Source organism: Oncorhynchus mykiss, chromosome 27, assembly GCF_057628025.1.
Source record: "Oncorhynchus mykiss isolate SJ-2025 chromosome 27, ASM5762802v1, whole genome shotgun sequence".
NCBI lineage: Eukaryota > Metazoa > Chordata > Actinopteri > Salmoniformes > Salmonidae > Oncorhynchus > Oncorhynchus mykiss.
The window spans coordinates 12,050,857-12,077,987 of record NC_143048.1 but is presented as its reverse complement, the minus strand read 5'-3'; the positions used below and the strand labels follow the sequence as shown (position 1 = coordinate 12,077,987).

Here is a 27,131-nt window from a genome sequence, read left to right as displayed (position 1 = left end):
GATCCATGAGTTCATCTGACTCTAGGAAAGTAGATAAAGGGCCTCATTGCCAATATCCCAAGTATCCCTTTAATGAAAAACGTACCTGAATCACCTTACATTCCCCTGGAGAGTAGCTGTAAAGCACGTGTCAAACTCATTCCATGGAGGGTCGAGTTTCTGTGGGTTTTCGCTCCACCCTTGTACTTGATTGGTTGTCGAAGTCTTCATTGAAAGGAAAACGAGTGGAATGAGTTTGACACCCCTGTTGTAAAGCACTAATGGATTTAAGCAAGATTAAGCAATATCTTTAAGACTCTAATAAAAGCTTTTTAAGACTAATTATAGCTCTGAATTGAGAGATTCATACTGACACAGATACCAGCCAGCATATCTACACTCAGTGGCCAATTTATTAGGTACACACATCTAGTACCAGGTCGGACTCCCCTTCACCTCCAGAACAGCCTGAATTATTTTAGATGACGGTGCAGAACGGCATCTCGGAACGCACAACTTGTTGGTCCTTGTCACGGATGGCCTATTGCAGCAGAAGACCACACCGGGTTTCACTGCTATTTCTGTCAAGCCGTCTATGCAGGCAGTTTTGCACATGCGTTAGATAAATCCAACGAATGCACCACACCGAACGCACTGCAACTGCCTCTGCAACGCAGTGCTGCAAGGCAAACGCAGCGTTTCATTGAAAATGAATGTAATTCTGGTGTACCAAAATGCAATGACGCTGTCGGTGTGTTCGACGCATTAACTATTTGTCTGGAGAAAAATAAATAAACGATGAGAGCGTCTGCTAAATTACTGATATGTCAAATTTGTGTACAGGAATGCCATTAATGAAACAGTGTCTTCAGGGTTCATTGGTATTCTGGTTAGGCAGGGTGGCAGTCAGAATCCCACTGTATCTTTCTGACATTATTTGATTGTTGTATATTTGAAATGCAGGCCTAATTAATAAGGTTGGGAGGTATGCTGCTCAGTCTGAGTCTACAGATATCATAAAGAATGGTAAAAACGCCCCAAATGCATACCAGTACAGAGTAGATTTGAAAGATGAAATCATAAATGTATGATATATACAGTATATCACAAAAGTGAGTACACCCCTCACATTTTGGTAAATATTTGAGTATATCTTTTCATGTGACAACACTGAAGAAATGACACTTTGCTACAATGTAAAGTAGAGAGTGTACAGCTTGTATAACAGTGTAAATTTGCTTTCCCCTCAAAATAACTCAACACACAGCCATTAATGTCTAAACCGCTAGCAACAAAAGTGAGTACACCCCTAAGTGAAAATGTCCAAATTGGGCCCAAAGTGTCAATATTTTGTGTGGCCACCATCATTTTCCAGCACTGCCTTAACCCTCTTGGGCATGGAGTTCACCAGAGCTTCACAGGTTGCCACTGGAGTCCTCTTCCACTCCTCCATGACGACATCACGGAGCTGGTGGATGTTAGAGACCTTGCACTCCTCCACCTTCCGTTTGAGGATGCCCCACAGATGCTCAATAGGGTTTAGGTCTGGAGACATGCTTGGCCAGTCCATCACCTTAACCATCAGCTTCTTTAGCAAGGCAGTGGTCGTCTTGGAGGTGTGTTTGGGGTCGTTATCATGTTGGAACACTGCCCTGCGTCCCAGTCTCCGAAGGGGGGGCGGGGGGGTCATGCTCTGCTTCAGTATGTCACAGTACATGTTGGCATTCATGGTTCCCTCTGTAGCTCTCCAGTGACGGCAGCACTCATGCAGCCCCAGACCATGACACTCCCACCACCATGCTTGACTGTAGGCAAAACACACTTGTCTTTGTACTCCTCACCTGGTTGCCGCCACACACGCTTGACACCATCTGAACCAAATCAGTTTATCTTGGTCTCATCAGACCACAGGACATGGTTCCAGTAATCCATGTCCTTGGTCTGCTTGTCTTCAGCAAACTGTTTGCAGGCTTTCTTGTGCATTATCTTTAGAAGAGGCTTCCATCTGGGACGACAGCCATGCAGACCAATTTGATGCAGTGTACGGCGTATGGTCTGAGCACTGACAGGCTGACCCCCCACCCCTTCAATCTCTGCAGCAATGCTGGCAGCACTCATACATCTATTTCCCAAAGACAACCTCTGGATATGACGCTGAGCACGTGCACTCAACTTCTTTGGTCGACCATGGCGAGGCCTGTTCTGAGTGGAACCATGGTCTTGGCCACCGTGCTGCAGCTCAGTTTCAGGGTCTTGGTAATCTTCTTATAGCCCAGGCCATCTTTATGTAGAGCAACAATTCTTTTTTTCAGATCCTCAGAGAGTTCTTTGCCATGAAGTGCCATGTTGAACTTCCAGTGACCAGTCAGTTTGAGGGAGTGTGAGGAGCGATGACACCAAATTTAACACACCTGCTCCCCATTCACACCTGAGAACTTGTAACACTAATGAGTCACATGACACCGGGGAGGGAAAATGGCTAATTGGGCCCAATTTGGACATTTTCACTTAGGGGTGTACTCACTTTTGTTTCCAGCGGTTTAGACATTAATGGCTGTGTGTTGAGTTATTTTAAGGGGACAGTAAATGTACACTGTTATACAAGCTGTACACTCACTACTTTACATTGTAGCAAAGTGTCATTTCTTCAGTGTTGTCACATGAAAAGATATACTCAAATATTTACCAAAATGTGAGGGGTGTACACACTTTTGTGATATACTGTATATAACCTGTGTGCCTATGATCAGGGTTGTCCTGACATTTCTATCTTCGTTACATTGGCTCCCTCTGAGTATTGGGAGATTAATGATCATGTTAGCGGCATTCATTTTGACACTACTCTCTATTAAACATTTTGACATTTCGTGGCACACAAGACCTTTTGAATCCCTACATTTCTAAATCGAGACAAGGGTGGAGCGAGACATAAAAAACACACCTAGCTTGATAGTACCAGCTGCGCTGGTAAAGATGTTCTTCTGTGTGTTTCTTGACTGACTGGGATCATGGGACCAAAGACAACATGGCTTACATGACTGCGCAACTAGAATGGTGCCAGCTCAGTCACCCATGCAAGCCAGTTTTGGCAACTGACACGTTTGTACTTCTCAGTGAGTTGTTGAGCAAAACAGCGTTCACCCTGGATGTGTTCATCAGGGAGCCTGGGTAGTGTGTATTTTATGTTTTGGAGAAAAGGCAAGGGGACAGAGCCCATACATAAAGCTGTGTGGCCCAGAGAGAACACAGAGAGAGCAGGAGAATTTAATAATGTTGTACAGTTTTCTGGTGTAATAGCCTTATTGATTACACTCCCATAGCCAGGAGGGCTGTCTAAAAGGGTTGACTTGTATTTCACAAGAGTAAATAACCTCAAGGCTCACACAAAAGGAAGCCGCCTCATCCAGAACCGGAGGAAATGAGGCAGTCAAGAAAACAAGGATTCAAATAAACATGTTTTTGTATGTTAATGTGATTCTGTCACTGATGTCCCAACAGTGAAAGGCTTTTGTAGATGTGTTCACACCACTATCAGTTGGGCAATTGAAAACTAAATAATTGCTGATCTATGCATGCCTGTTTGGAGACCCTATTAAAAGTGTTGGTTAAATAATTTATTAGCAAATTCACAAATGGTATTCAAAGCAGGCTAATTTCCCATGCTACTCTGCATTGCCCGTAGACTAATGATACACATTTTACGTAAAGCTCGAACAAACCTTATTTTCTTGGCATCAGCCCCATTACCTGGAAATATGTGTTCATATGCTACATGAAATATGTGTTCATATGCTACATGAAATATGTGTTCATATGCTACATGAAATATGTGTTCATATGCTACATGAAATATGTGTTCATATGCTACATGAAATATGTGTTCATATGCTACATGAAATATGTGTTCATATGCTACATGAAATATGTGTTCATATGCTACATGAAATATGTGTTCATATGCTACATGAAATATGTGTTCATATGCTACATGAAATATGTGTTCATATGCTACATGAAATATGTGTTCATATGCTACATGAAATATGTGTTCATATGCTACATGAAATATGTGTTCATATGCTACATGAAATATGTGTTCATATGCTACATTAAATGTATGCTGCCAGCAGACAGGCTTTATTACAACCATTCATTAGGCCGCTATCTATCTTTCTAAAATTCCTTTATGGTTCACTTTATGGCTCATTTTATATAGACAGTGGTCGTCTACTGAACAAATGTTCTTTTGTCGTGGTTTTTCCATGCAGGCCTGATGCTGGAACTACAACTCATCTACCCCCTGGAGATTAGCACAGGCCCATTATAGGACTATTGTAATCTGTTTGCCATACAGGCTCTTTATCATGCTGTAGGAGAGTAGTGTAGACTGGGCCTCAGCCCCTGTGTCAGCCCAGCTCCACTCTAATCCACGCTTCATGTGGGGAAAACTAATGAAGAGGGAGAAAAAGCCCTGTGGAGTTTGCACACAGCCACAGATGTAGGTTCTTAATTTGAGCCAGTTTGCTACATCAGGAAAAAATAATCCTGCAGAAACAGGAAATGTGAATTAGTATGTATTATAAATAATGGGAATTTTCTGCATTGATAAATACAATTTTTGATACGGCATTTCAAGTCTAAAATTTTACAGTGAAAATGACAAACTTTAGAAGCCTTTTCAAACTTTGAATACACTACAAGTTTGCATTTCCTGCTGTTCAGGAAAATTCTCAGCAGCAAAAGTGCAAGCTGATCCGGTTCAGGGGAATTCGTCAACCTACCACTATACTGTACACAGAACTGCCTTTGTGGAGGTGTGAAGTGAAGAACTGATCGGTTTCCTGAGGAAACAGGGTAACATTTTTGGGTCCATGCTGGTGATTACAATCATATTGCACGCTCGCTTTTGCCAAGACCATGTAGCCAACCCTCGCACAGGGATATCGAACGTCGGGTTGGACCCCGGGACGCGAAGACTGTGACCCAGCGACAGCAAATGATGAAATTGAGGGATTCTTAACTACTGTTGGGAATGTATTGTTTCGACCGGATGCGAGTAAGTTAGAAACTGTACTCAGGGTCCGAAAGAAGACATGAAGAAGAAGAAGAACATGAAGAAGAAGAAGAAGACATGAACACATGATTATGTGGATTGGAAGTGATGATGCAGTATGTACTAATCTGACAATGGGGGATAGATACGATCAAAATGCAGGAATTTCTACGTCTGCTTTGACGGCAGGATTGAAACCTGTTATCAAAACTGCTATTGTGGTGGTAGTGGACCAACATTCTCAATGGGATGAAATAGTACAGACGGCATTGAGAGGGGAATCTAAAAATATATATTGCTTACCCCTCCCATTCAGCATACTAGCTTCTGCCCTTAGGCATGTACATCTCCAAATGTTTCTATTTTTCCAGGTAAGTTGACTGAGAACACGTTCTCATTTGCAGCAACGACCTGGGGAATAGTTACAGGGGAGAGGAGGGGGAAGAATGAGCCAATTGTAAACTGGGGATTATTAGGTGACCGTGATGGTTTGAGGGCCAGATTGGGAATTTAGCCAGGACACCGGGGTTAACACCCCTACTCTTACGATAAGTGCCATGGAATCTTTAATGACCTCAGAGAGTCAGGACACCGGTTTAATGTCCCATCCGAAAGACAGCACCCTACACAGGGCAGTGTCCTGGGGCATTGGGATATTTTTTTTTAGACCAGAGGAAAGAGTGCCTCCGACTGGCCCTCCGACACCACTTCCAGCAGCATCTGGTCTCCCATCCAGGAACTGACCAGGACCAACCCTGCTTAGCTTCAGAAGCAAGCCAGCAGTAGTATGCAGGGCGGTATGCTGCTGGCAACACCCCTACTCTTACAATAAGTGCTATGGGATCTTTAGTGACCACAGAGAGTCAGGACACCTAATTAACATCACCCTACACAGGGTAATGTCCCCAATTACTGCCCTGGGGATCTTAGTGGCTCCTTCTGGCCCTCCAACACCACTTGCAGCATCTGGTCTCCCATCCTGGGAATAACCAGGACCAACCCTGCTTTTCTTCAGAGGCAAGCCAGCAGTGAGATGCAGGGTGTTATGCTGCTGGCTACAAAGATAAGGTTGTAGAACACATACACACATTAATCAGCTTTTTTTCAATCAAAAGTATTCATGTGAATACGATAAAAAACATACTAGCTCCTGATTCACAGACTGTGTCTATGCTGTACATATGTAGTGAGTAAAATGTCAATTGAAGATATTAATAATGTATTTATAAAAGCCTTGTATGCAGGCCTCTTCAAGGACAGTCTTGTTTATCTCATCTTATCGCACTACGGCTTTACAGGTTAGTAATATTTACAATATTGTACGAATAAATCCAGGGTTCTTGCGCTTAAATTGAAGTGTATTGGAGTCATCAACATGCTGCCACGATGGACTCAAAGCAGACCATGTGATGTATTTGCATAACTTTTATGTGTCTACGAAATTAGAAAGCTCCAGCGCCAGGTTCTGAGTTAAATGTGTTATTGTGTTCTCTCTGCAGTTTTATCTCAGGTGATAGATGAATGCACGCCTTCATTACTTCCTTCAGGCTCGCAATCACGTTGTCCCTCATTTGTCAAGGCTTTTCTCCATTATTCTGATTGTCTTTTGTAAGCCAACTTGTTTGAAGGAGAGAAGAAAGACGAGAAACCCTTGTGGTAATTAGTTACCATAGAAATGGGTTGAGACGGATGGGTGAGAGATAGCGTTTGTGGAGGAGTCCTTTGGATGTGTGCCATTGAACAAAACACCATTGCCTGTTACCATACAAGGATTATCTGGTGACAAAACAGAGAAATGAACCCAGTGCTTTTTAACGATTTAGTACTTTTCATTTAACTTCCTCTTTGTAACGAGATCCTGTTTGAAAAAAGCTTAATTTTATCCACGATGGTTTTCGGATTACACAAATTAATATCTCGAAGTGCACTCAATGTGTTTATAATCCATCAGTGACATGAATATAACTGGATTATAATGGTGGAAGTTATTTGCATATCTTGCGCTATTATGTTTTTCAATGTTTATGTGGGATGTCATGAAGTTCATCTTCGCGACAGAGGAGAGGTAGTAGAACTTGGCTTGAGACATGTAATACTGTAAGTACTTCACAGTCCATAGACAGTGGTGTCATTTTCACACTTATCCTACAATATGTTCACTCTTGCACAACAAATCAATGAAATTGCTTCAATGGCAGCTTGACACAGGCAAGCAAATACCCTAGAAGCATATTACCTCATGTATCTATTCTCTCTACTGAACAAAACAAGCTAAGCAAGAAAAGCTGGCGTGTCACAAACAGGGAAATGTACTGGTCCAGAAAATAAAACCATGGACGAGGTCGGCGACCTCAAGAGAACATGAGATATCGTCCCAACATGAACCCTTTGGCAAAAAAATGTGCCTTGAGTTCTTGTAAACAAAACACACAGCTCATATCTTACGATTGATTAAAAGCATACCCAGAACACGATGCTGCCACTACAATACTTGAAAATACAGAGGGTTTCACTCTGTGTTGTATTTGATTTGACCCAACCCTATAGTTTTTAATTTATTTGTTGTGTTGTCTTGCCGTATTATTTATTAACAGCCTTGCTGAAAACAGAATGGATGATTTGGAGTGTTTGTTTTTTTAACAAAGGCTTCTTTCTTTTCACTTTGTCATGTAGGCCAGTAATATGGAGTGAATGCAATGTTTTTGATCCCTTTGAATGTTCAATATTGTGGTGGCAGCATCATGTTATGGGTATGCTTGTCACCGACAGGGACTGGGTAGATTGTTGGATCAAAAGAAATATGAAATGAGCAAAGCCCAGGCAAAGGAAAACCCATATCAGTCGTCTAAAAACATAACTTTGGAATAGGGTTGTATTTTTCTTTGGGACAATTACACACATTTGTATGCAAAAGACACACCAGAACACCAAGAGGTGTTGAGTGTTCCTGAGTGGTCTAGTCTCAGTCCTGACCTAAATCTGCTTAAAATACCAAACGCAAACATTTGAATAATGGATAAATAAAATCAGATTAAGAAGTATTACTGGTCATTTCTTAAAAGTAAAAGTAGTAATAACATTACAGACACATAATGTGGTATCCATGAGGTGGATTCCAATCACGCTATGGTATAGTATAGTTGATATACAGTATGTACCTCACAAGTCTGTATTACCATGAGGGTGCATCAAATATATCTTATACACACTGCAATTAACTTCTGTTTACCTTGAGGTTATTTAGGAATATGGATATGCGCAAAAAAATGCTTGAATATATATACCCCTAAGATATACTGTACCTAAATGAAATAATCAGGGTGAAAATGATGCCATGCTGAATCATCATCCTGTAAGGATTTGTGGTCAATGCTAAATTCTGTCATCAGGAGATGGAGATCAGGAGGAGACTTTAAATTAATTGAGTGGTCTAGTTTCAGTCCTGACCTAAATCTGCTGAAAAAAGGTTGAAATATCGCTGTCCATGAATGATCCCCAACCGAATTTACTGATCCCCAACAAATTTTGACAAAAACAATGCATTCGGAAAGTATTCAGATCCCTTGACTTTTTCCACATTTTTTTACATTACAGCCTAATTCTAAAAAAAAAAAAATGTTTTTCCCTCATCAATCAACACACAATTCCCCATATTGACAAAGCAAAAACAAGTTTTTAGAAATGTTTGCAAATGTATGTACAAAAAAACAGAAATATCACATTTCCATAAGTATTCAGACCCTTTACTCAGTACTTTGTTGAAGCAACTTTGGAAGCGATTACAGCCTCAAGTCTTCTTGGGTATGACGCTACAAGCTTGACAACCCTGTATTTGGGGGGTTTCTCCCATTCTTCTCTGCAGATCCTCAGGTTGGTCAAGTTGGATGGGGAGTGTCGGTGCACAGCTATTTTCAGGTCTCTCCAGAGATGTTAAATCGGGTTCAAGTCCAGTTCTGACTGGAAGATTCCAGTCTCCCAGTCCCTGCCGCTGAAAAAAATCCCCACAGCATAATTCTGCCACCCCATGCTTTACCGTAGGGATATTGCCAGGTTTCCTCCAGACCTGATGCTTGGCATTAAGGCCAAAGAGTTCAATCTTGGTTTCATTAGACCAGAGAATTTGTTTCTCATGGTCTGAGAATCTTTTAGGTGCCTTTTTGTAAAACTCCAAGCGGGCTGTCATGTGTCTTTTACTGAAGAGTGACTTCCGTCTGGCCAATTTACAATAAAGGCCTGATTGGTGGAGTGCTGCAGAGATGGTTGTCCTTCTGGAAGGTTCTCCAATCTCCACAGAGGAACTCTGGAGCTCTGTCAGAGTCACCATCGGGTTCTTGGTAACCTCCCCGTCCAAGGCCCTTCTCCCCCAATTGCTCAATTTGGCCGGGCGGCCAGCTCTTGGAAGAGTCTTGGTGGTTCCAAACTTCTTCCATTTAAGAATGATGGGAGTCCCCTCTGTTCTTTGGGACCTTCAATGCTACAGACATTTTTTGTTACCCTTCCCCAGATCTGTGCCTCGACACAATCCTGTCTCGGAGCTCTTACAGACAATTCCTTCGACCTTATGGCTTGGTTTTTGCTCTGACATGCAACAGTGGAGCCTTATATAGACAGTTGTGTTCCTTTCCAAATCATGTCCAATCAATTGAATTTACCATACAAGTTGTAGAAACATCTCAAAGATGATCAATGAAAACAGGATGCACCTGAGCTCAATTACCAGTCTCATAGCAAAGGGTCTGAATACTTATGTAAATAAGATATCTGATTTTTTTGTCTATTTTAAGTAGCAAACATTTCTAAAAACCTGTTTTCGCTTTGTCATTAAGTGGTATTGTGTGTAGATTGGTGATTTTGGAAAAAGTCAAGGGGTTCGAATACTGTATGTTACCCTAAGAGTTGGTAGAATCTTAATCAAAATGATTCACAGCTGTAATGGCTGCCAAAGGTGCTTCCACTAAGTATTTAGTCAGGGGGGTGGAAATTTTTATGATATTTCTGTTTCATTTATTTGTCTTAATTTAGACAATTTTCTATAGGGTGTAGACTTTCTTTCTTTTCACTGTATCTATCAGCAGTGAGATTCTCAGTGTGTTTCATGCTTTATAGTGATAGCTCTGTTTTGAAGTATACAATGTGTTCTGTTACAGTTTGTCTCTGGCAAACATTCTTGGACCAGCTGTTTACGGGCAATTTTCTAATTGATTTGAGTATGTGGAAGGATGGGCTGAACCCTGATAAGGGTTGCCATCCACCAACTATCTTATGCAACTCAACCTATTCTAAAGGAATGTTAATAACAAAGTAATTAAGAAGGGGGTGAAAGAAACACAAATCCTCAAATAGAAGACAATCCTGTGATACAAAAAATGTCTTTGATAAAAAACGAAGAACATTGTGATCATCCGCGTTGCAAAGTGCTCAGAGTTAAACATCAAAAACGTTAATCTTATTGTTCTTCTTTAGTTTAAGTTTACGATAAACAGCTGTCTCTGATTGGGAACCATATAAGGCCAACATAGACATACAAAACCCCTAGACATACAAAGACCCTAGACATACAAACCCTAGACATTCAAAACCTAGAGTACCCACCCTAGTCACACCCTGATCTAACCAAAATATATAGAAAACAGAGATATCTAAGGCCAGGGTGTGACATGGGCGATATGGACAAAATATCATATCATGGTATAATTACTTATTTTTTTAATTGGGAGGGTGGTATGACTGTCACGATTCTTCAAAGTCGAACCCAGAAGCAGACCAGGACAAGGAGAGTAGGAAAAAGGTGAGTATTTATCTACAAGTGAATGGGTAGATCTATCCAGGTGGTGTAGCGGGTAGCGGTGATGAGTTGATGGGAGTAAATAGGTGGATCCAATGGGGAAGCGGAATCCTCTGACGACCAGGCGGGAATGGGGTAAATGATCCGGGTGAGTAACTGAAGACAGAACAAACAGAGGTAAGTTCAAGGCAAGCAATACGTAACAAACAACAAAACAAATTCTATCCAACTTGAGGCTGATACTCTGGCACAACATACTGTTCATGGCTAACGATCCGGCAGGGAATGGATGTCAGGTCAGAGCTTTTGAAGGGGAGAGGTGATGATCAGGACAGGTGTGCAGATTACTGATGGGATACAGGTGCGGGTGAACATCGATCTCCCAACAAGCTAATTCGCCCGGCAACCAGACAGGGTGAGTTCCAGGACACCGGAAACACACTCCAGGACAGAAACACAGGCAAACAGACTCAGGAAGCGGGATTCGTGACAGTACCCCCCCTCCGACGAACGCCACCGGGCGAACTACCTGGAGCGCCAGGGTACAGGCGGTAAAAGTCACGAAGCAGGTCGTCATCAAGGATCTGACGCCGAGGAATCCAACTCCTCTCCTCTGGACCATATCCTTCCCAATCCACGAGATATTGGAACCCTCAACCCCGCCGTCTGGAGTCCATGATGCGGCGCACCGTGTAGACAGGACCACCTCCGATTATCCGAGGAGGAGGAGGACGAGGAGGAGGGGGCAACAGAGGACTGAGGTGAACCGGCTTGAGGCAGGAGACATAAAAGGTGGAGTGTACTCGAAGCGTTGCCGGCAATTTAAGTCGGACCACAGCAGGGTTAATGATTCTCTCCACCACGAACGGACCAATGAACTTTGGTGACAGTTTCCTCGACTCAGTCCGTAGAGGAAGATCCCGTGTAGCCAACCACACCTTATCTCCGATGGTATAAGCGGGAGCAGCAATACGGCGACGATTCGCCTGGATCTGATACCTGTCAGAAACTCTAAGGAGGACCTTCCTGGCCCGATGCCAGGTCCGGTGGCAACGACGAATGTGGGCCTGGACAGAAGGGACCGAAAGATCCCTCTCCTGAGAAGGAAACAAGGGAGGTTGGTATCCGTACAGGCATTGGAAGGGAGACATCCCAGTGGCAGATGAAGGAAGGGTATTATGAGCATACTCGACCCAGGGTAATTGAGATGACCAAGAGGTGGGATCAGAGGAGACAAGACAACGCAGCGTGGACTCCATCTTCTGGTTGGCTCTCTCCGCCTGACCATTAGATTGGGGGTGAAATCCAGATGTGAGACTGACTGTAGCTCCAATGGCCAAACAGAAGGATTTCCAGACAGCAGAGGTAAACTGAGGACCACGGTCAGAAACAATGTCACAGGGCAACCCGTGGACCCTGAACACCTCCCTAACCAGGATCTCGGACGTCTCAGTGGCAGAAGGCAGCTTGGAGAGGGGAACAAAGTGAGCAAACTTGCTGAATCTATCCACAATGGTCAGAATAACCGTGTTACCAACAGAAGAGGGCAACCCCGTGACAAAATCCAGGGCCAGATGCGACCAAGGTCGCCGGGGAATAGGTAGGGGGTGAAGAAGCCCAGAGCTGGCCCGATTGGTACTCTTATTCTGCGCACAAACAGGACAAGCGGCAACAAACCTCCGGGTATCTTCTCCCATGGCAGGCCACCAAAATCGTCTGCGCAGTAGCGCCATAGTCCGAGCAACACCAGGGTGACAAGCTATCTTGCTGGCGTGGGACCACTGAAGGACAGCAGAACGAACAGACTCAGGCACGAACAACCGACTGGGTGGACCGTTACCGGGCCCGGGCTGTGTCCGAAGAGCCGCCATCACCTCCTCCTCAATCCTCCATGTAACGGCTCCCACGACAACGTTCTGGGGAAGAATCGTCTCAGTCTTGGCCTCACTCTCCTCCGTCTTGGAGAACATCCGGGACAGGGCGTCCGCCTTCCCGTTCTTCGACCCAGGTCGGAACGTCAGGGAAAAATTGAAGCGTCCAAAAAACAAAGCCCACCGGGCCTGACGAGAGTTGAGACGTTTAGCCGATTGCACGTAAGCCAGATTCTTGTGGTCAGTCCAGACCACAAACGGTTGCTCCGCTCCCTCCAACCAGTGACGCCACTCCTCCAAGGCAAGCTTCACAGCGAGAAGCTCCCGGTTACCCACATCGTAGTTTCTTTCAGCTGGAGAAAGACGACAAGAGTAGAAGGCGCAGGGATGGAGTTTACCGTCAGTGGAGCTACGCTGGGACAGGATGGCGCCCACCCCCACATCAGACGCATCCACCTCCACAACGAACTGACGGGAAGTGTCAGGTTGAGAGAGAATCGGGGCGTTGGTGAATCGGCTCTTCAAATCTAGAAATGCTCGGTCTGCCTCAGGAGACCAACAGAACTTTCTGGTGCAAGACGTCAGTACAGTTAAAGGGGCGGCCACCGGGCTGTAATCACGGATAAACCTCCGATAAAAATTCGCAAACCCCAGGAATCTCTGGAGCTGCAATCTCGTACCGGGCTGGACCCAATCCCGAACCGCCCGAACCTTCTCTTGGTCCATCTTGATCTCTCCCCTGGAGATGATGTACCCGAGGAAGGACGTCGTGTGGGCGTGAAAATCGCACTTCTCAGCCTTCACAAACAGACGGTTCTCCAATAACCGCTGCAGGACCTGCTTGACATGCTGAACGTGGCTAGAAAGCTCCTTCGAGAAGATGAGGATATCATCCAGGTAAACAAACACAAAAATACCAATCATATCTCTCAGAACGTCATTCACCATACTTTGGAACACAGCAGGAGCGTTGGTCAGTCCAAACGGCATCACCTGGTACTCGAAATGTCCCATCGGAGTATTGAACCCAGTCAACCACTCGTCCCCCTCTTTGATCCGAACCAAATGATAAGCATTACGTAAATCAAGCTTCGTATAAACCGTAGCACCCTGTAAAGAATCGAAAGCCGAGCTCATCAAGGGCAGGGGATACTTGTTCTTGACCGTAATATCATTCAAACCCCGATAATCAATACACGGTCGAAGAGAGCCATCCTTCTTGCTCACAAAAAAAAATCCTGCTCCCAGAGGTGATGACGAGGGCCGAATGAGACTTGCAGCTAGAGACTCCTTGATGTAGGTCTCCAAGGCCTCACGTTCAGGTCGAGAGATACTGTATAACCGTCCCTTGGGAAAGGAGGCTCCAGGAAACAGATTAATCGCACAGTCATAAGGTCGGTGGGGAGGAAGGGACTGAGTCTTCTGTTTACTGAATACTTCACCCAACTCGTGATATGTTTCTGGAACCAGGGACAAATCAGGAGGAACAGAGTCACTGACCTGACTGGAAATGGCAGGAGAACAGGCAGTCCTAAGACAGTTAGCATGACAATCAATGCTCCAACTAGTTACCTTACCCGTCACCCAATCAAACGAGGGATTGTGTTCCTTCAGCCAGGGGTAACCAAGAACCAGAGGAACATGGGGCGAGGACAGAATGAAGAAGGAGATAAACTCTGAATGATTCCCCGACAACAACATCTTAACCGGTTCAGTCCTCATAGTGATCCGTGCCAGACTACTACCGTTCAGAGTGGTTGCTTCAATGGCTTCCGGCAATTGCTCCTTAGAAAGCCCCAGCTGTTCCACCAAGTCGGCATTAATAAAGCTGCCATCGGCACCTGAATCGATAAAAGCGTTCATCTCTAAGCTCTGATCCTTATTCATAAGGGTCGCAGAAAAACGGGGTCTGACAGGATAGATAAAGTGACCAAACTGTCTAGGTCACTAGGCTCTGGATAGGATATCAGCTCGTCCTTGAGTTGCTCCGACAACCCCTGGTAAAAAGCCGCTTGTAGTGACTCCTCATTCCAACCACTCTCCACAGACAATGTCCTGAACTCGATCATAAAGTCGGCCACACTGCGAGATCCTTGGCGAAGAGTGAACAAACGTTTAGCTGCGTCCTTACCTCGGACTGGATGGTCAAAAAGCCTTCTCACCTCTCCCGTGAATTCCTGGTATGAAGCCATGCAGGTCCCCTGTCGTTCCCAAACGGCTGAAGCCCATTCCAGAGCTCTTCCACGCAGCAGTTCAATAACAAAGGCTATCCTAGCCTTGTCAGTGGCGTAAGAATGGGGCTGCAGATCAAACACTAACCCACACTGCATAAGAAACGAACGGCATCTTCCCAAATCCCCTTCATATTTATCAGGAATCGGTACCTTGGGTTCACGGAAGGAAAACGCATCAGGCACGGCAGGGTGAAACAGGTGGTGAATGAATCGCCAGCAAACTGAGCTGATCCTGGATCTGTGTCAAGCTAGCAGATAATTTCTGGATTGCAACCGCTATCTCCTGTAGCTCCGTCTTGTGTTGTCCCAATGTCTTCCCCTGCTGGGTAATGGCATGGCAAACGGAATCCAGGTCCGCTGGGTTCATTCTTGGCCGGATCGTTCTGTCACGATTCTTCAAAGTCGAACCCAGAAGCAGACCAGGACAAGGAGAGTAGGAAAAAGGTGAGTATTTATTTACAAGTGAATGGGTAGATATATCCAGGTGGTGTAGCGGGTAGCGGTGATGAGTTGATGGGAGTAAATAGGTGGATCCAATGGGGAAGCGGAATCCTCTGACGACCAGGCGGGAATGGGGTAAATGATCCGGGTGAGTAACTGAAGACAGAACAAACAGAGGTAAGTTCAAGGCAAGCAATACGTAACAAACAACAAAACAAATTCTATCCAACTTGAGGCTGATACTCTGGCACAACATACTGTTCATGGCTAACGATCCGGCAGGGAATGGATGTCAGGTCAGAGCTTTTGAAGGGGAGAGGTGATGATCAGGACAGGTGTGCAGATTACTGATGGGATACAGGTGCGGGTGAACATCGATCTCCCAACAAGCTAATTCGCCCGGCAACCAGACAGGGTGAGTTCCAGGACACAGGAAACACACTCCAGGACAGAAACACAGGCAAACACAGACTCAGGAAGCGGGATTCGTGACAATGACGGTATTTTATGTTTTGGCAACACATACATTACATATCCCAGATAGGCCAGTCGTGTGAGAAACCCGTCATCATGCAAGCGGTCAGACCACAAGAAAATTAAGGTCAGTAAATAAAACTGCTCGTCTCTCAATTTTAAAAAATGTGTCAATGCTTTGCCCCTTGATAACCAGCGCACTTCTGTATGTTGTAAAAGCATTACATGGTCTCTGCCCATATCATTGCATAGTGCAGAAAATACACAAACCTTCAAGGGCCTTGTTTTAACAAAGTTAACCATTTTCACTGTAGTGTCCAAAATGTCATTCAAGCTGTCAGGCATTCCTTTGGTAGCAAGAGCCTCTCGATGGATGCTGCAGCGTACCTAAGTGGCGTTGGGAGCAACTGCATGCACACGCTTTACCACTCCACTATGTCTCCCTTTCATAGCTTTTGCGCCATCAGTACAGATACCAACACATCTTGACCACCAAAGTCCATTTGATGTCACAAAGCTGTCTAGTACCTTAAAAATATCCTCTCCTGTTGTCCTGGTTTCCAGAATAGGATGTCTTCCTTAATTGACCCCCCATAAACGTAACGGACATATACCAGGAGCTGTGCCAGGTCTGTTGACTCATCCAGCAGTAACACATATAATTCACTGGCTTGTATGCGAAGCAGTAATTGTTTCAAAACATCTCCTGCCGTGTCACTGATGTGTCGTCAAACAGTGTTGTTTGATGCAGGCATTGTCTGTATAGTTTTTTGGGCCTTTTTCCCCAGCATTGTCCCAGCCATATCCACGGCAGCAGGAAGAATTAAGTCGTCCAGTATGGGGCTTGCCTGTCCTAGCCACCTGGTATCTCACCATATAAGACTCTTATAGCCCCTTCTTCTTAATGGTATCTATTGGTTAATGGTATCTGTTGCGACACGGCCCGCTACCAAAGCCTGTGGGCTCCTTCACCATGGCCAACATGAGTAAAACATTTAAATGTGTTAACCCTGCCGGCCCAAACGGCATCCCTAGCCACATCCTCATGTGCAGACCACGTCCTGCATGCGCAGACTAGCTGGCTGGTGTGTTTACGAACATATTCAATCAATCCCTATCCCAGTCTGCTGTGCCCACATGCTTCAAGATTGCCACAATTGTTCCTGTTCCCAAGAAAGCTAAGGTAACTGAACAAAATGACTATCGCCCCGTAGCACTCACTTCTGTCATCATGACAGAAGTGCTTTGAGAGACTAGTCAAGCATCATATCACCTCCACCCTACCTGATACCCTAGACCCACTCCGATTTGCTTACCGCCCCAATAGGTCCACAGACAACGCAATCGCCATCAAACTGCACACTGCCCTATCCCATCTGGACAACAGGAATAAGAATGCATGTAAGAATGCTGTTCATTGACTACAGCTCAGCATTTAACACCATAATACCCTCCAAACTCATCATTAAGCTTGAGACCCTTGGTCTCGACCCTTCCCTGTGCAACTGGACTTTCTGACGGGCCATCCCCAGTTGGTGAGGGTAGGAAATAACATCTCCACCCCGCTGATAATCAACACTTGGGCCCCACAAGGGTGCATTCTCAGCCCTCTCCTGTACTCCCTGTTCACCCATGACTGCGTGGCAATGCACGCCTCCAACTCAATCATCATGTTTGCAGACGACACTACAGTGGTACTGTAGGCTTGATTATCAACAACAACGAGACGGCCTACAGGGAGGAGGTGAGGACCCTCAGAGTGTGGTGTAAGGAAAATAACCTCTCACTCAACGTCAACAAAACAAAGGAGATGATTGTGGACATCAGGAAACCGCAGAGGGAGCATCCCCCCATCAATATCTACGGGACAGTAGCGGAGAAGGTGGAAAGTTTTAAGTTCCTCGGCATACACATGGACAAACTGAAATGGTCCACCCACACAGACAGCGTGGTGAAGAAAGCGCAATAGCGCCTCTTCAACCTCAGGAGGCTGAAGAAATTTGGCTTGTCACCTAAAACACTCACAAACATTTACAGATACACAGTCAAGAGCATCCTGTCAGGCTGTATCCCCGCCTGGTACAGCAACTGCTCCGCCCTCAACAGCAAGGCTCTCCAGAGGGTAGTGCGGTCTGCACAATGCAGCAAACTACTTGCCCTCCAGGACACCTACAGTACCCGGTGTCACAGGAAGGCCAAAAAGATCATCAAGGACAACATCCACCCGAGCCACTGCCTGTTCACCCCACGATTATTCTGAAGGCGAGGTCAGTGCAGGTGCATCAAAGCTGGGACCTAGAGACTGAAAAACAGCTTCTATCTCAAGGCCATCAGACTGTTAAACAGCCATTCCATGTGATGGCGCCGATGGTGGGTAGGGCTGCTGTCTTATCGTCCCTCAATCAATCTTGCTATTTCGTTTTTTTGTGTTGTTTGTAACTTGTTTTGTACATAATGTTGCTGCTACTGTCTCCTATGACTGAAAAGAGCTTCTAAACATCAGAACTGGGATTGCTCACCTCAAACTGGATGAAGGGTTGTTCTTCAATGAGTCGGACGCTAGGGATATACTGTCCCTGATCCCCGGGATTCACTGGAGAAGGAAACTGAGATGTCGAGGCAAAAGATCAGGGTGATTTATGAGGACCAGACAACGAGTGGCTAATCTGCCCTTGCCCTCCATTCTGCTAGCTAACGTTCAATCTCTAGAAAATAAATGGGACGAACTAAAAGCACGTATATCCTACCAACGGGATATTAAAAACTGTAATATTTTATGCTTCACCGAGTCATGGATGAACGACGACATTAAGAACATAGAGCTGGCATGTTATACAGGTAAAACAGAACAGCAGCCTCTAGTAAGACACGAGGCGGGGGCCTATGCATTTATGTAATCAACAGCTGGTGCACGATATCTAAGGAAGTCTCAGTTTTGCTCGCCTGAGGTTAAGTATCTTATGATAAGCTGTAGACCACACTATTTACCCAGAGAGTTTATCTGTATTTTTCATAGCTGTCTACATACCAGCACAGAGCAAGGTTGGAACTAAAACTGCACTAAATTAGTTGTTTTCCCGCCATAAGCAAACAGGAAAACGCACATCCAGAGGCGGTGTTCCTAGTAGCCGAGGACTTTAATGCAGGGAAACTTAAATCCATTTCACCAAATTTCTATCAACATAATAAACGTGCAACCAGTGGAAAAACAATTCTAGACCACCTATAATCCACGCACAGAGACTCGTAAAAAGCTCTCCCTTGCCCTCCATCTGGCAAATCTGACCATAACTCAAATCCTCCTGATTCCTGCTTACAAGCAAAAATTAAAGCAGAAAGCACCAGTTACTCGGTCTATAAAAAAGTGGTCAGATGAAGCAGATGCTAAACTACAGGACTGTTTTGCTAGCACATACTGGAATATGTTCCAGGATTTTTCCGATGGCATTGAGAAGAATCACATCAATCACTGGCTTTATCAATAAGTGCATCGAGGACGTCGTCCCCACAGTGACTGTACATACATTCACCAACGAGAAGCCACGAATTACAGGCAACATTCGCACTGAGCTAAAGGGTAGTGCTGCCGCTTTCAAGGAGGGTAACTCTAACCTGGAAGCTTATAAGAAATCCTGCTATGACCTCTGACGAACCATCAAACAGGCAAGGCATCAATACTGGACTAAGATCGGCTCGTACTACACCGGCTCCGATGCTCGTCGGATGTGGCAGGGCTTGTAAACTATTACAGGACTACAAAGGGAAACACAGCCTAGAGTTGCCCAGTGACATGAGCGTACCAGACGAGCTAAATAACTTCTATGCTCGCTTCGAGGCAAGTAACACTGAAACATGCATGAGAGAACCAACTGTTTCGGATGACTGTGTGATCACGCTCTCCTCAGCCGATGTGAGTAAGACCTTTAAACAAGTCAACATTCACAAGGACGCTGGGCCAGACGGATTACCAGGATGTGTACTCTGAGCATGCGCTGACCAACTGGCAAGTGTCTTCACTGACATTTTCAACCTCTCCCTGTCTGAGTATGTAAAACCAACATGTTTCAAGCAGACCACCATAGTCCCTGTGCCCAAGAACACTAAGGTAACCTGCCTAAATGACTACCGACCCGTAACACTCACGTCTGTAGCCATGAAATGCTTTGAAAGGCAGGTCATGGCTCACCTCAACACCATCATCCCAGAAACCCTACACCCACTCCAATTTGCATACCGCACCAACATATCCACAGATGATGCATTCTCTATTGCACTCCATACTGCCCTTTCCCACCTGGACAAAAGGAAAACCTATGTGAGAATGCTATTCAGTGACTACAGCTCAGTGTTCAACACCATCGTGCACTCAAAGCTCATCACTAAGCTAAGGGCCCTGGGACTAAACAGCTCCCTCTGCAACTGGATCCTGGACTTCCTGATGCCCCCGCCCCCCACCCCCAGGTGGTAAGGGTAGGTAACAACACATCCGCCATGCTGATCCTCAACACTGGGGCCCCTCAGGGGTGCGTGCACAGTCCCCTCCTGTTCACTCATGACTGCACGGCTATGCACAACTCCAACACCATCATTAAGTTTGCTTTAACACACCAGTGGTAGGCCTGATCACCGACAACGATGAGACAGCCTATAGCGAGGAGGTCAGGAACCTGGCCATGTGGTGCAGGGACAACAACCTCTCCCTCAACGTGATCAAGACAAAGGTGATGATCGTTGACTACAAGAAAAAGAGGACTGAGCACACCCCCATTCTCATCGACGGGGCTGTAGTGGAGCAGGTTGAGAGCTTCAAGTTCCTTGTCGTCCACATCAACAACAAACTAACATGGTCCAAGCACACCAAGACAGTCGTGAAAAGGGCATGACAAAACCTATTTCCCCTCAGGAGACTGAAAAGATATGGCATGGGTCCTCAGATCCTCAAAAAGATTGTACAGCTGCACCATCGAGAGCATCCTGACGGGTTGCATCACAGCCTGGTAATGGCAACTACAGAGGGTAGTGCGTACGGCCCAGTACATCACCAGGGCCAAGCTTCCTGCTATCCAAGACCTCTATACCAGGCGGTGTCAGAGGAAGGCCCTAAATACTCCAGCCACCCTAGTCGTAGACTGTTCTCTCTGCTACAGCACGGCAAGCGGTACCAGAGCGCCAAGTCCAGGTCCAAGAGGCTTCTAAACAGCTTCTACCCTCAAGCCATAAGACTCCTGAACAGCTAATCAAATGGCTACCCGGACTATTTGCACCCCCCCCCCTCCCCCACCGACGAAAGCGTTAACTATTTGCACCCCTGAATGCAAGCAAACAACAAATGTGCTCCTTGAGTGACAGGGTGTGGGGCTAGGTCTGAGTGGAAAGCTGCATGGAGAGCGAGAGAGCGGAGAGAGATGACTGAAATAGCGAAGTAAACTACAAAAATGGATGTTACACACGGCGTATCAGATTTAACAAACCAAACACCATTATAGAAGGTAAAGTAAAAACCCAAACCGGTCCGTGCATCAATATCAGTATATCATAAAATACTTTACACCACCCATCCCTACCTAAGCTAGACAGTACCAATCAAAAATTTGGACACATCTACTCATTCCAGGGTTTTTTTTTTTTTTTTACTATTTTCTACATTGTATAATAACAGTGAATACATCAAAACTATGAAATAACACATATGGAATCATGTAGTAACCAAAAAAGAGTTAGACAAATCAAAAAATATTTTATACTTGAGATTCTTCCAAGTAGCCAACCTTTGCCTTGATGACAGCTTTGCACACTCTTGGCATTCTCTCACCCAGCTTCATGAGGTAGTCACCAGGAACGCATTTCAATTAACAGGTGTGCCTTGTAAAAAGTTAATTTGTGGAATTTATTTAATTCTTAATGCGTTTGAGCCAATCAGTTGTGTTGTGACAAGGTAGAGCTGGTATACAGAAGATAGCCCTATTTGGTAAAAGATCAAGCCCATATTATGGCAAGAACAGCTACAATAAGCAAAGATAAAATGACAGTTCATCATTATTTTAAGACATGAATGTCAGTCAATCTGGAAAAATAAGAACTATGAAAGTTTCTTCAAGTGCAGTCGCAAAAACCATCAAGTGCTATGCTGAAACTGGCTCTCATGAGCACAGGAAAGGAAGACCTAGAGTTTCCTCTGCTGCAGAGGATAGGTTCATTAGAGTTAACAGACTCAGAAATCGTAAATGAACTGCACCTCAGATTGCACCTCACAGAGTTCAAGTAACAGACACATCTCAACATCAACGTTCAGAGGAGTCTGCGTGAATCAGGGCTTCATAAGAGAGACTTGCTTGGGTCAAGATACATGAGCAATGGACATTAGACCAGTGGATATCTGTCCTTTTGTCTGATGAGTCCAAATCTGAGATGTTTGGTTCCAACCTCTTTGTCTTCATGAGGTGCAGAGTAGGTGAACGGATGATCACTGCATGTGTGGTTCCCACCATGAAGCATGGAGGAGGAGGTGTGATGGTGTGGGGGTGCTTTGCTGGTGACACTGTCAGTGATTTATTTAGAATTCAAGGCACACTTAACCTTTCTGATCTCCCCATCCCGGATCCGGGTTCGTGAATACAGACTCAAGCTCATTACCATAACGCAACGTTAACTATTCATGAAAATCGCAAATGAAATGAAATAAATATGCTAGCTCTCAAGCTTAGCCTTTTGTTAACAACACTGTCATCTCAGATTTTCAAAATATGCTTCTCAACCATTGCAAAACAAGCATTTGTGTAACAGTATTGATGGCTAACGTAGCATTTAGCATTAACATTCAGCTGGCAACATTTACACAAAAAAACAGAAAAGCATTCAAAAAAATCATTTACCTTTGAAGAACTTCAGATGTTTTCAATGAGGAGACTCTCAGATAGCAAATGTTCAGTTTTTCCTGAAAGATTATTTGTTTAGGACAAATCGCTCCGTTTTCTGCGTCACGTTTAGCTATGAAAAAAACCCTGTATCCAGGATTGTGTAAATCTATCAGCAAGCTCATTAGCATAACACAACGTTAACTATTTATGAAAATCGCAAATGAAATGAAATAAATATGCCATCTCTCAAGCTTAGCCTTTTGTAAACAACACTGTCATCTCAGATTTTCAAAATATGCTTCTCAACCATAGGAAAACAATAATTTGTGTAAAAGTAGCTAGCTAGAGTTAGCATTTCGCGTTAGCATTTAGCGTTAGCATTAGCGTTAGCATCCAGCACGCAACATTAACAAAAACATAAAAGCCTTCAAATAAAATCATTTACCTTTGAAGAACTTCTGATGTTTTCAATGAGGATACTCTCAGTTAGATAGCAGATGCTCAGTTTTTCCAAAAAGATTCCTTGTGTATTAGAAATAGCTCCGTTTTATACATCACATTTGGCCACCAAAAAAAATCCATAAATTCAGTCCTCAAAACGCAAACTTTTTTCCAAATTAACTCCATAATATCGACTGAAAACATGGCAAACGTTGTTTAGAATCAATCATCAAGGTGTTTTTCACATATCTCTTCATTGATACATCGTTCTTGGACACATGCTTTCTCCCCTGAATCAAATGGTAAAGTGGAAGCAGCTGGCAATTGCGCACCGAATTCGACGCAGGACACCAGGCGGACACTTGGGAAATGTAGTCTCTTATGGTCAATCTTCCAATGATATGCCTACAAATACGTCACAATGCTGCTAAGACCTTGGGCGAACGACAGAAAGTGTAGGCTCATTCGTTGCGCAATCACAGCCATATAAGGAGAGAATGGAAAACAGAGCTTCAGAAATTCTGCTAATTCCTGGGTGATGCATCATCTTGGTTTCGCCTGTAGAATGAGTTCTGGGGCACTTACAGACAAAATCTTTGCAGATTCTGAAACTTCAGAGTGTTTTCTTTCCAAAACTGTCAAGAATATGCATAGTCGAGCATCTTTTCGTGACAAAATATCGCGCTTAAAACGGGAACGTTTTTTATCCAAAAATGAAATAGCGCCCCTAGAGCTCTAACAGGTTAACCAGCATGGCTACCACAGCATTCTGCAGTGATACGCCATCCCATCTGGTTTGCGCTTAGTGGGACTATCATTTGTTTTTCAACAGGACAGTGACCCAAAACACACCTCCAGGCTGTGTAAGGGCTATTTGACCAAGAAGGAGAGTGATGGATTGTTGCATCAGATGACCATACTTACACAAATCGCCCGACCTCAACCCAATTGAGATGGTTTGGGATGAGTTGGACCAGAAAGAGTGAAGGAAAAGCAGCCAACAATTGCTCAGCATATGTGGGAACTCTTCAAGACTGTTGGAAAATCATTCCAGGTAACAAACTCATGTAGCTGGTTGAGAGCATGCAAAGCAGTCATCAAGGCAACCTGTTTAACTACTAGGTTTTGTGGGTATTATGACCTCCACTGTTGAACTCTATACAGTAAGATTCAGTTCTAACACTTTTTTTGGTTACTACATGATTCCATATGTGTTATTTCATAGTTTTGATGTCTTCACTATTGTTATTTTGTATTTTCGTGTTCAGTGTCTCTTCATTAAAAATGACAAACACTGCACATTGGTCCTCCTCTCTTTCTCCAGATGACAACCGTTACAATATTAAAGAAAGTTGAAGCTTTGGAGTGAGGAGATGGTCTAAAGCTGTTCTTTAAATGAATGAATAATTCATTCATTTAAATGTAATTGTATGTGTTCTGTGTCAGGCAGCCTTAATGGCTTTATCATTGCGGCTCAAATCAGGACATTATTTCCAGCATCCTAAACTCCTGTAAAGTGCATCACCTGACCAAAGAAGACACAGCAGCCACAGACACTATGTCAAACACCATTATCCTTGCCCAACAAAGCAGAGCAGACCCCTTCTACAAGGTGGTCTATTAGTGAGAAGAGGAACTTTGATCGCCAGTGTGTGGCCTTCCTTCCTGGAGACAATGCACACTGTCAAAACTTCTCTTCGCCAGCTTGGTGGGTATACAACATCCATATTACAAAGTCTTAGCCAGCTTGGTGGGCATACAACATCCATATTAGGAAGTCCCTGGCCATCTGGGTGGTCTTGCTCATGTGATCAAGAAGCGTGTTCCAGAAATAAATTAGGACACAAGGACACATTTCAATTTCAGGAAAGGACATACAGTCCTTATCCTGTACTTATCAATCCAAAATATCAATACGATTGATAAAGTGATCCACAGAGGAAGAGACGGGCAACTCTGCATATCCTGCCTCCATTCATCATCATGGATTTTTAAGAATCAAAACAATGGGCGAAGTCCTGATTTAAGAACTGCATGTGTAATTAGAACTTTGCATAAATCAGACATTGATCTCGCGTTAGGATTGTCCTCAGTGTGCTGTGGTAGATTATAATTTTTTCCCACCTCCAATAATGAGTGTGATTCTGTGGATTTAGAGGGGGATAAAGTGGATGGAAATTTAACAAGACAAGACCACCATCTGGATATCAACATGAGGGAACTGTGGTTACAAAATAAAAGAGAAGAGAACTACTGGAACAGCAGAAACTGTGAAATCAGATCTTAACCATGCGTGGATGGAAAGTGGATGGAAATTTAACAAGACAAGACCACCATCTGGATATCAACATGAGGGAACTGTGGTTACAAAATAAAAGAGAAGAGAACTACTGGAACAGCAGAAACTGTGAAATCAGATCTTAACCATGCATAAATACTTTTAAGTACACCTCTGTCATTTTCACTCTCCAAGCATCTAGGAAAGCCCCCCCCCCCCCCACCACACACACACACACACACACACACACACACACACACACACACACACACACACACACACACACACACACACACACACACACACACACACACACACACTCCACTCCACTCCACTCCACTCCACTCCACTGGAAGTTCTCCTTCAATTCCATGAAGAGATAGAGAGCTGTGAGTCAGGAGTCTGTAAAATGGACAAGTGAGTGGCAGGTCGTGGACTGACAGGTAATATGTGAATCTATGAAGCGTCCGGGAGCGCTGTGATGGAGTATCCATCATTGGGAGGAGGGCTATTGATTGGAAGCCCAGAGTCAGTTTTCAGTCATTGCAGAGATGAAGCTACCCTGTCTGGCAGTGATGGATAACATGCTGACCACATCTCTCGCGTTAAATGCACAAGTGTTGCAAAATAAATGTTCACAAACGTTATTCAATAAATTCATCCAAACTGCTCGCGTGCGTCTGCGTAGCCAGGCGCTAAAATAGAACTTGGTTCTATTTTTTACACTTTACGTGCTACAAGTCCTGCCTTTCCCATCTCCTCATTGGTTTTTAGGAGTATATACCCACGGTGGGATTGAAAGATGAACTCAGGTCCACACTCCAGTCCAGTTGGTGATGGTACGGAACCTTAAAGTTGGTTGCCAAACAACATATAAAGTCAGAAGAAGACTGAAGGAGGAGAAATTACTAGAAACTAACTAGGTTTACCCTTTTATCTGTGGATTAATTGTCAGAGTAGAGGACCTTGTGCATTTCAGGTAAAATAACAACCCAAAGTTTATACAAATTAGCTAGCAACAGCAAGCTAGCTAGCTACAGTTCCATGAATGTTTCATGTGTTTCCACCTGTCCCCAAATTAATATAGTTGGTTCAGAGTTAGATTTTATATTTCAACCTGCGTGTTGTGATCGCGTCTGATGTGGATGGACAAAATCAGCATGCGTGCGATGTCGCACGCGTGTGCCTGGTCTAGTCAGCATGTTAGGCACTATCCTGTACCAGGCCTCTCTCTCTATGGCTGCGTCTGAAATGCCAACCTATCCCCTTTATATGACTAGACCTCTATGGCCCCTGGTGAAAAGTAGTGCGCTATATAAGGAATAGGGTGCCATTTCAGACTAACCTTCTCTCTCTACGCTGACTCGGGGGCTTCACCCCACACATTTACCATCGGCAATCCCAAATACCAACTCCCAGTTTTATTCTGTTTGCTGGAATGATCAATCACAGACACTCATCAAATTGCAATCATCATACCAATAATTAAGAACTTAAACTCAACAAAGCATGACAATTCTTCCACTGCAATTGAATACTGTCCATTAGCATTAGATAGTATTCGTAACCTGTTATTATAACTATTCATAGAAATGGATATTGGCATGTTTGGTGTGTGAGAGAGCAGTATGGACGCAATGCAACGTTCTGAAAGTTCAGTGAACCCACCTAGATGAATCCTTATGTAACCTATTGAGATGAAAAAACACCCCTCAGTG

At 44.3% G+C, this 27,131-nt stretch overlaps 2 long non-coding RNA genes across 2 annotated transcripts in view; both read right to left on the bottom strand.

Annotated features, from left to right (window-relative positions):
- The window catches only part of LOC149971231 (uncharacterized), a 33,476-nt gene extending 9,527 nt beyond the window's left edge, over nt 1-23,949 (bottom strand). The window contains exons 1-2 of the long non-coding RNA XR_016492652.1: nt 23,140-23,949; nt 22,710-22,771 (exon numbers count right to left, since the gene is read on the bottom strand). This is a non-coding gene — a long non-coding RNA (uncharacterized LOC149971231). The remainder of the gene's footprint in view (nt 1-22,709; nt 22,772-23,139) is intronic.
- Nucleotides 15,357-15,921, bottom strand: LOC149971232 (uncharacterized). Its single transcript, XR_016492433.1, has 2 exons — nt 15,622-15,921; nt 15,357-15,519 (listed from the first exon to the last, which is right to left on the bottom strand). It is a non-coding gene; the product is annotated as an uncharacterized LOC149971232 (long non-coding RNA).
- Nucleotides 23,950-27,131: the final 3,182 nt, after the last annotated feature.